Here is a 9,581-nt window from a genome sequence, read left to right as displayed (position 1 = left end):
CACCTCCTGTTGTTGCCTTGTCCTTGATACAGCCATGGGCCCACATACACTCAGTGGTACAGAGTTTTTCTCATGTCTATGGGTCTATTGTGATGCTCTCAGGCTTGCATCACCCAGCCATTGTGATGGGGAGGGGTGTCATTTTGCAAGCACCCTGGAGCATGAATCTGTATATCTTCAAATATAATTGGCATTAAACCAAACCCTTTAGGACCAGATCAATACAGCAGCAAAGAATGCTTATTCATTGTTGTTTCCCTCTTCATTTCATACCACCCGATATTTAAATGGTGTTTGGACTTTCTACCCTCTGACATAAGGACATTTGGTATGGCAAACCTTTGACTAGATGTCCTAATCAATGGTTTGATTGACTCTCCCTTTGCACTTGCTTCAGCAACACATGTACTAATATTGGAATGATAATGTGAACATTAAATTGTCCCCTGCTCTAAAGGATGACACGCACATTCGTAAAGCATTCACTATTTTTGGCACATGACAGGACAGAAACTTTCTTAATTTGCAAGTCTTTATTTTTTAATACATGTTTTTTTAATGAAGATTGAAATTGTATGTTCATACATATTACACGACAACACAATACATTTTGCGCCAAATTCAACACTCATGCCTCAGGAGCCTTTTACTTGTGAGTCCTATTGACTGAATGAACAGCCCCCTCTCCTTCAATTTCTTGACTTGTACTTTTAGAAGTGGCACGCTTCTTTTGTTTTTTTATCCCATTTTACCAAACTCGGTATTATCAGTTTCCACCTTGTTGTGCACTCCAGCGTAAACTGCTTTAAGGTGCTATTTGCAAACATTGTTCTGAACTACAGCTTTACTTGCTTCTAGGCCTTAATCTTTAATTGGGGCTGAGCAGTGTACTCTGGCTTTGGCTGCTTTTAGTTGGTTGGTTTCTTTTTTGATTTCTGTAACTTTCAAAGAGTCCCATTGTGAAATACCGTTGTCAGAATGTGCTACAGTGCATGAAAACTTAAAATAAATGGTTGTGAGAGGGGGAGGGAGGGGGCGGGGGGAGAAAGAGAGCGGGCGGGAGGGGGGAAGGTTAAGGAGGGAGGGAGAGAGAGAGAGAGAGAGAGAGAGAGAGAGAGAGAGAAAAAACAAAGAAAATATGGTATTCGGGGGGGGCTATGTTTTTACATGGAAAAGATTTTAGGCTTTTAATCAAGTGGAAAGAGGCTCTGTGGCTGGTATCTCAGCCTGTTGATGCTTTGTTGAGTTGCTTGGAACATGCAACAAAGGTGACCTGAAGCACTCCCGACCAGGTTGCATGTCTCTAATTTACTGAAATCCCACAGACCTCCTCCGTGTGCCACAAAGTACCTGAGCTCTGCAGTTGTTCCCCACAAGTCGCCAAGCTCCCCAGATTTACTTTCTCAGAGTTGCTAGTTACTGCTACCCTACCTCGACCACTATATTTTCCCCAGATACTTGCTACTGTGCAGAAAGCAGGGCTAAGAGAGAGGGAGAAGGGGTGTGCCTATGCAAATCATCTGCCAGGATCATTCCTGGGAGGTCATTCCATCCCACCAAATGACACCCGAGCAGCGGCACATAATTTGGAGAACAGAAATATTCGGACAGGCCACAAAGCAAAGGCTGGGCCGTTGATTGAGGAACCCTTTAGCCATGTCTCCCTAAGTTACCGAGGTCCAGAAAAATTCCACCCTCAGCTCTCATAGAGAGGTCCTTGGCCGATCGTGGCCGATCAGGGCCGTGAAGGGTCGGGGTGACTGCACACTGCCTCACCTTTTCACTGCTTTCTACAGCGGTAATGCTTTTGCAGAAGGGACCTGTACAAGTGATTTTATTCTGCGCTGTGGGAAAGTGACATTTAACCACTGGCATTAAGCAAACGACTTGCGCTGCTCAACGCACATACATGCAGAGAAATCATTTCATGTTTTTTGGGGAAGGTCTAGAGGGTCCTGCTGATTATTTATGAAGCTGTACGCTACTCTTGCTTTTACAGAGAGTCTTCCCTGCCCAGGAATGTTTAAGGCATACTGTATATCCCTCCCTTACAATGAAAACTCTCTTAAAAGCACAGAGGTACATAGGAATGGATCTGTTAAGAAATGAAACGAAAAACCTGGACAAAATGTCGAAACGGGTAGGATTTGGACTTAGCACATCTGACTGTGAGTCAGTTAATTGTATCTCTTCACCCACTGACCCCCTTTCCTTTTGTGTAATCCTTTTGCTCTCAATAGGATTTTCCAAAGTGGCTTTCATATAAAAGATCATAGACCTGCATTTTGTGGCACACAAGCCTCATATCCCGTTGCTCTTTATAAATTCACATCATCTCCCACCAATACAAGCTGTAAAAGGTTTTCAGGGCTTAGCCAAGCAAACTAGACTTGGGTCGAAGGTTAAGCAATCCTTAAATCAGCAGCAGAGTTAACATTGAAATCAGCCTCAGAATCTCTTAAAGGATGGTCCAACATCTGTTGCTTGCAGCACGCAATGGGGCAGCCTGGGTGCTGACAGCTTAAGCCAGCTCCTGTTCTTGCCTTGTCCTTGATCCAGCCATGGGCCCACATGCACTCAGAGGAATAGAGTGTTTCTCGTGTCTATGGGTCTGCCGTGATGCTCTCACGCTTGCATCACCCAGCCTTCGTGATGGGGAGGGTGTGTCAATTTGCAAGCACCCTGCAGCATGAATCTGTTTATCTTTAAATATAATTGCTATTAAACCAAACCCTTTAGGACCGGATCAATACGGCAGAAAAAGAATGCTGATGTATTGCTGTTTGCCTCTTAATTTCATACCATCCAACATATAAATGGTGTTTGGTCAATGATTTGCCATATCAAATGTCCTTATGTCACAGGCAGAAAGTTCAGAGGTCCTAATCAATGGTTTGGTTGGCTCTCCCTTTGCGCTTGCCTTAAGGCGCCAGCACCAGAGGCTGCCCGATTGCGCCCTGAAAGCAACCAATGTTGACCCATCCTTTAAGAGATTCTGAGGCTGATTTCAATGTTATTTTTGCTGCTGATTTAACGATTGCTCAACCTTCGACCCACGTCTAGTTTCCTTGGCTATGCCCTTGACATCTTTTACAGCTTGCATTGGTGGGAGATGATGTGAGTTTATCGAGAGCAACGGGATATGAGGCATGTGGGCCATAAAAAACAGCTCTGGGATTTTCTTTTAATAAGAAAGCCCCTTTAAGTAGGGAACTTTGGATGGACAGCCCTGCTGAGAGCAAAAGGATTACACAAAAGATAAGGGGGTCAGTGGGTCAAGGGATAGCACATCTGACTGTGAGTCAGTTTATTGTTAGTCCAAATCCTACCTGTTTCAACATTTTTCCAGGCTTTTTGTTTAATTTCTTAACAGATCCATTCCTATGTAGCTCAGCAACACATGTACTAATATTGGAATGATAATGGGAACATTGAATTGGCCCCTGCTCTGAAGGATGACACGTACATTTGTAAAGCATTCACTATTTTTAGCACATGACGGGACAGAAACTTTGTTAATTTGCAAGTCTTTATTTTTTAATTCATCTTTTTTGATGAAGATTGAAATTGTATGTTCATAGGGGCTGACGCCTGGGCAGCGGCAGGCAATTTGGAGAACAGAAATATTATTCATACATATTAAACAACAACACAATACATTTTGCGCCAAATTCAACACTAATGCCTCAGGAGCCTTTTACTTGTGAGTCCTAGTGACTGAATGAACAGCCCCGTCCCCTTCAATTTCTTGACTTGTACTTTTAGAAGTGGCACGGTTCCCATTCGACCAAATTCAGTATTATCACTTTCCCCATTGTTGTGCACGCCAGCGTAAACTGCTTTAAGGTGCTATTTGCAAACATCGCTCTGAACTACAGCTTTATTTGCTTCTAGGCCTTTATCTTTAATTGGGGCTGAGCAGTGTACTCTGGATTTGGCTGCTTTTAGTTGGTTGATTTCTTTTTTGATTTCTGTAACCTTCAAAGAGTCCCATTGTGAAATACCATTGTCAGAATATGCTACAGTGCATGAAAACTTAAAATAAATGGTTGGGAGAGGGAGAGGGGGAGGGAGGGGGCGGGGGGAGAAAGAGAGCGGGCGGGAGGGAGGAAGGAGGGAGGGAAGGAGGAAGGGAGAGAGAGAGAGAGACAGAGAGAGAGGAAACAAAGAAAATATGGTATTCGGGGGTTGGGGGGCTATGTTTTTACATGGAAAAGATTTTAGGCTTTTAATCAAGTGGAAATGGCTCTGTGGCTGGTATCTCAGCCTGTTGATGCTTTGTTGAGTTGCTTGGAACATGCAAGGAAGGAGACCTGAAGCACTCCCAACCAGGTTGCATGTCTCCAAGTTACTGAAATCCCACAGACCTCCTCCCTGTGCCACAAAGTTCTGGGCACTGAGCTCTGTAGTTCCCCACAAGTCGCAAAGCACCCCAGATTTACTTTCTCAAAGTTGCTAGTGACTGCTACCCCACCTCGACCACTATATTTTCCCCAGATACTTGCTACTGTGGAGTAAGCAGGGCTAATAAAGAGGGAGAGGGGGTTTGCCTATGCAAATCATCTGCCAGGATCCTACCTGGCAGGTCATTCCATCTTACCAGCTGACACCTGGGCAGCGGCAGGTAATTTGGAGAACAGACATATACGGACAGGCCACAAAGCAAAGGTTGGGCCGTTGATTGAGGATCCCTTTAGCCATGCCTCCCTAAGTTACCGAGGTCCAGAAAAATTCCACCCTCAGCTCTCATAGAGAGGTCCTTGGCCGATCGTGGCCGATCAGGGGAGTAAAGGGTCGGGGGTGACTGCACACTGCCTCACCTTTTCACTGCTTTCTACAGTGGTAATGCTTTTGCAGAAGGGGCCAGTACAAGTGATTTTGTTCTGCGCTGTGGGAAAGTGGTTAATGTCAGTGGATAAATGTCAAACTACTTGCGCTGTTCAACACACATACATGCAGAGAAATAATGTTATGTTTTTTGGGGAAGATCTAGAGGGTCCTGCTGATGATTTATTAAACTGTCTGCTACTCTTTCTTTTACATAGAGTCTTCCCTGCCCAGGAATGTTTAAGGCATATTGTATGTCCCTCCCTTACAATGAAAACTCTGTTGAAAGCACAGAGGTACATAGGAATGGATCTGTTAAGAAATGAAACAAAAAGCCTGGAAAATGTCGAACCAGGTAGTATTTGGACTTACAAAAGACGGACTCACAGTCAAATGTGCTATCCGTTGACCCACTGACCCCCTTACCTTTTGTGTAAGACTTTTGCTCTCAGTAGGGTTGTCCAAAGTTCTCTTCTTAAAGCGGCTTTCTTATAAAAAATCCTAGACCTGCTTTTTGTGGCACACATGCCTCATATCCCGTTGCTCTTGATAAACTCACATCATCTCCCCCCAATACAAGCTGTAAAAGATTTCCAGGCCTTATCCGAGCAAACTAGACGTGGGTCGAAGGTTCAGCAATCCTTAAATCAGCAGTAAAGTTAACATTGAAATCAGCCTCAGAATCTCTTCAAGGATGGTCCAACATCTATTGCTTACAGGGCTCAATCGGACAGCTTCTGGCACTGATGCCTTAAGCCACCTCCTGTTGTTGCCTTGTCCTTGATACAGCCATGGGCCCACATACACTCAGTGGTACAGAGTTTTTCTCATGTCTATGGGTCTATTGTGATGCTCTCAGGCTTGCATCACCCAGCCATTGTGATGGGGAGGGGTGTCATTTTGCAAGCACCCTGGAGCATGAATCTGTATATCTTCAAATATAATTGGCATTAAACCAAACCCTTTAGGACCAGATCAATACAGCAGCAAAGAATGCTTATTCATTGTTGTTTCCCTCTTCATTTCATACCACCCGATATTTAAATGGTGTTTGGACTTTCTACCCTCTGACATAAGGACATTTGGTATGGCAAACCTTTGACTAGATGTCCTAATCAATGGTTTGATTGACTCTCCCTTTGCACTTGCTTCAGCAACACATGTACTAATATTGGAATGATAATGTGAACATTAAATTGTCCCCTGCTCTAAAGGATGACACGCACATTCGTAAAGCATTCACTATTTTTGGCACATGACAGGACAGAAACTTTCTTAATTTGCAAGTCTTTATTTTTTAATACATGTTTTTTTAATGAAGATTGAAATTGTATGTTCATACATATTACACGACAACACAATACATTTTGCGCCAAATTCAACACTCATGCCTCAGGAGCCTTTTACTTGTGAGTCCTATTGACTGAATGAACAGCCCCCTCTCCTTCAATTTCTTGACTTGTACTTTTAGAAGTGGCACGCTTCTTTTGTTTTTTTATCCCATTTTACCAAACTCGGTATTATCAGTTTCCACCTTGTTGTGCACTCCAGCGTAAACTGCTTTAAGGTGCTATTTGCAAACATTGTTCTGAACTACAGCTTTACTTGCTTCTAGGCCTTAATCTTTAATTGGGGCTGAGCAGTGTACTCTGGCTTTGGCTGCTTTTAGTTGGTTGGTTTCTTTTTTGATTTCTGTAACTTTCAAAGAGTCCCATTGTGAAATACCGTTGTCAGAATGTGCTACAGTGCATGAAAACTTAAAATAAATGGTTGTGAGAGGGGGAGGGAGGGGGCGGGGGGAGAAAGAGAGCGGGCGGGAGGGGGGAAGGTTAAGGAGGGAGGGAGAGAGAGAGAGAGAGAGAGAGAGAGAGAGAGAGAGAAAAAACAAAGAAAATATGGTATTCGGGGGGGGCTATGTTTTTACATGGAAAAGATTTTAGGCTTTTAATCAAGTGGAAAGAGGCTCTGTGGCTGGTATCTCAGCCTGTTGATGCTTTGTTGAGTTGCTTGGAACATGCAACAAAGGTGACCTGAAGCACTCCCGACCAGGTTGCATGTCTCTAATTTACTGAAATCCCACAGACCTCCTCCGTGTGCCACAAAGTACCTGAGCTCTGCAGTTGTTCCCCACAAGTCGCCAAGCTCCCCAGATTTACTTTCTCAGAGTTGCTAGTTACTGCTACCCTACCTCGACCACTATATTTTCCCCAGATACTTGCTACTGTGCAGAAAGCAGGGCTAAGAGAGAGGGAGAAGGGGTGTGCCTATGCAAATCATCTGCCAGGATCATTCCTGGGAGGTCATTCCATCCCACCAAATGACACCCGAGCAGCGGCACATAATTTGGAGAACAGAAATATTCGGACAGGCCACAAAGCAAAGGCTGGGCCGTTGATTGAGGAACCCTTTAGCCATGTCTCCCTAAGTTACCGAGGTCCAGAAAAATTCCACCCTCAGCTCTCATAGAGAGGTCCTTGGCCGATCGTGGCCGATCAGGGCCGTGAAGGGTCGGGGTGACTGCACACTGCCTCACCTTTTCACTGCTTTCTACAGCGGTAATGCTTTTGCAGAAGGGACCTGTACAAGTGATTTTATTCTGCGCTGTGGGAAAGTGACATTTAACCACTGGCATTAACCAAACGACTTGCGCTGCTCAACGCACATACATGCAGAGAAATCATTTCATGTTTTTTGGGGAAGGTCTAGAGGGTCTTGCTGATTATTTATGAAGCTGTACGCTACTCTTGCTTTTACAGAGAGTCTTCCCTGCCCAGGAATGTTTAAGGCATACTGTATATCCCTCCCTTACAATGAAAACTCTGTTAAAAGCACAGAGGTACATAGGAATGGATCTGTTAAGAAATGAAACGAAAAACCTGGACAAAATGTCGAAACGGGTAGGATTTGGACTTAGCACATCTGACTGTGAGTCAGTTAATTGTATCTCTTCACCCACTGACCCCCTTTCCTTTTGTGTAATCCTTTTGCTCTCAATAGGATTTTCCAAAGTGGCTTTCATATAAAAGATCATAGACCTGCATTTTGTGGCACACAAGCCTCATATCCCGTTGCTCTTTATAAATTCACATCATCTCCCACCAATACAAGCTGTAAAAGGTTTTCAGGGCTTAGCCAAGCAAACTAGACTTGGGTCGAAGGTTAAGCAATCCTTAAATCAGCAGCAGAGTTAACATTGAAATCAGCCTCAGAATCTCTTAAAGGATGGTCCAACATCTGTTGCTTGCAGCACGCAATGGGGCAGCCTGGGTGCTGACAGCTTAAGCCAGCTCCTGTTCTTGCCTTGTCCTTGATCCAGCCATGGGCCCACATGCACTCAGAGGAATAGAGTGTTTCTCGTGTCTATGGGTCTGCCGTGATGCTCTCACGCTTGCATCACCCAGCCTTCGTGATGGGGAGGGTGTGTCAATTTGCAAGCACCCTGCAGCATGAATCTGTTTATCTTTAAATATAATTGCTATTAAACCAAACCCTTTAGGACCGGATCAATACGGCAGAAAAAGAATGCTGATGTATTGCTGTTTGCCTCTTAATTTCATACCATCCAACATATAAATGGTGTTTGGTCAATGATTTGCCATATCAAATGTCCTTATGTCACAGGCAGAAAGTTCAGAGGTCCTAATCAATGGTTTGGTTGGCTCTCCCTTTGCGCTTGCCTTAAGGCGCCAGCACCAGAGGCTGCCCGATTGCGCCCTGAAAGCAACCAATGTTGACCCATCCTTTAAGAGATTCTGAGGCTGATTTCAATGTTATTTTTGCTGCTGATTTAACGATTGCTCAACCTTCGACCCACGTCTAGTTTCCTTGGCTATGCCCTTGACATCTTTTACAGCTTGCATTGGTGGGAGATGATGTGAGTTTATCGAGAGCAACGGGATATGAGGCATGTGGGCCATAAAAAACAGCTCTGGGATTTTCTTTTAATAAGAAAGCCCCTTTAAGTAGGGAACTTTGGATGGACAGCCCTGCTGAGAGCAAAAGGATTACACAAAAGATAAGGGGGTCAGTGGGTCAAGGGATAGCACATCTGACTGTGAGTCAGTTTATTGTTAGTCCAAATCCTACCTGTTTCAACATTTTTCCAGGCTTTTTGTTTAATTTCTTAACAGATCCATTCCTATGTAGCTCAGCAACACATGTACTAATATTGGAATGATAATGGGAACATTGAATTGGCCCCTGCTCTGAAGGATGACACGTACATTTGTAAAGCATTCACTATTTTTAGCACATGACGGGACAGAAACTTTGTTAATTTGCAAGTCTTTATTTTTTAATTCATCTTTTTTGATGAAGATTGAAATTGTATGTTCATAGGGGCTGACGCCTGGGCAGCGGCAGGCAATTTGGAGAACAGAAATATTATTCATACATATTAAACAACAACACAATACATTTTGCGCCAAATTCAACACTAATGCCTCAGGAGCCTTTTACTTGTGAGTCCTAGTGACTGAATGAACAGCCCCGTCCCCTTCAATTTCTTGACTTGTACTTTTAGAAGTGGCACGGTTCCCATTCGACCAAATTCAGTATTATCACTTTCCCCATTGTTGTGCACGCCAGCGTAAACTGCTTTAAGGTGCTATTTGCAAACATCGCTCTGAACTACAGCTTTATTTGCTTCTAGGCCTTTATCTTTAATTGGGGCTGAGCAGTGTACTCTGGATTTGGCTGCTTTTAGTTGGTTGATTTCTTTTTTGATTTCTGTAACCTTCAAAGAGTCCCATTGT

General features: G+C 43.8%; 2 non-coding genes across 2 annotated transcripts; both read left to right on the top strand.

Annotated features, from left to right (window-relative positions):
* Positions 1-388: 388 nt before the first annotated feature.
* LOC138570782 (U6 spliceosomal RNA) lies at positions 389-493 on the top strand. The gene has a single exon (XR_011303811.1). It is a non-coding gene; the product is annotated as a U6 spliceosomal RNA (small nuclear RNA).
* A 5,479-nt stretch (positions 494-5,972) lies between these two features.
* On the top strand, positions 5,973-6,077 carry LOC138570781 (U6 spliceosomal RNA). Its single transcript, XR_011303810.1, has one exon. It is a non-coding gene; the product is annotated as a U6 spliceosomal RNA (small nuclear RNA).
* The last annotated feature ends 3,504 nt before the right edge of the window (positions 6,078-9,581 follow it).

The sequence above is a fragment of the Ambystoma mexicanum genome, chromosome 2q (assembly GCF_040938575.1).
Source record: "Ambystoma mexicanum isolate Mex_15411 chromosome 2q, UKY_AmexF1_1, whole genome shotgun sequence".
NCBI lineage: Eukaryota > Metazoa > Chordata > Amphibia > Caudata > Ambystomatidae > Ambystoma > Ambystoma mexicanum.
The sequence above is the reverse complement of the archived record's forward strand: the minus strand, read 5'-3'. Positions and strand labels throughout refer to the sequence as shown.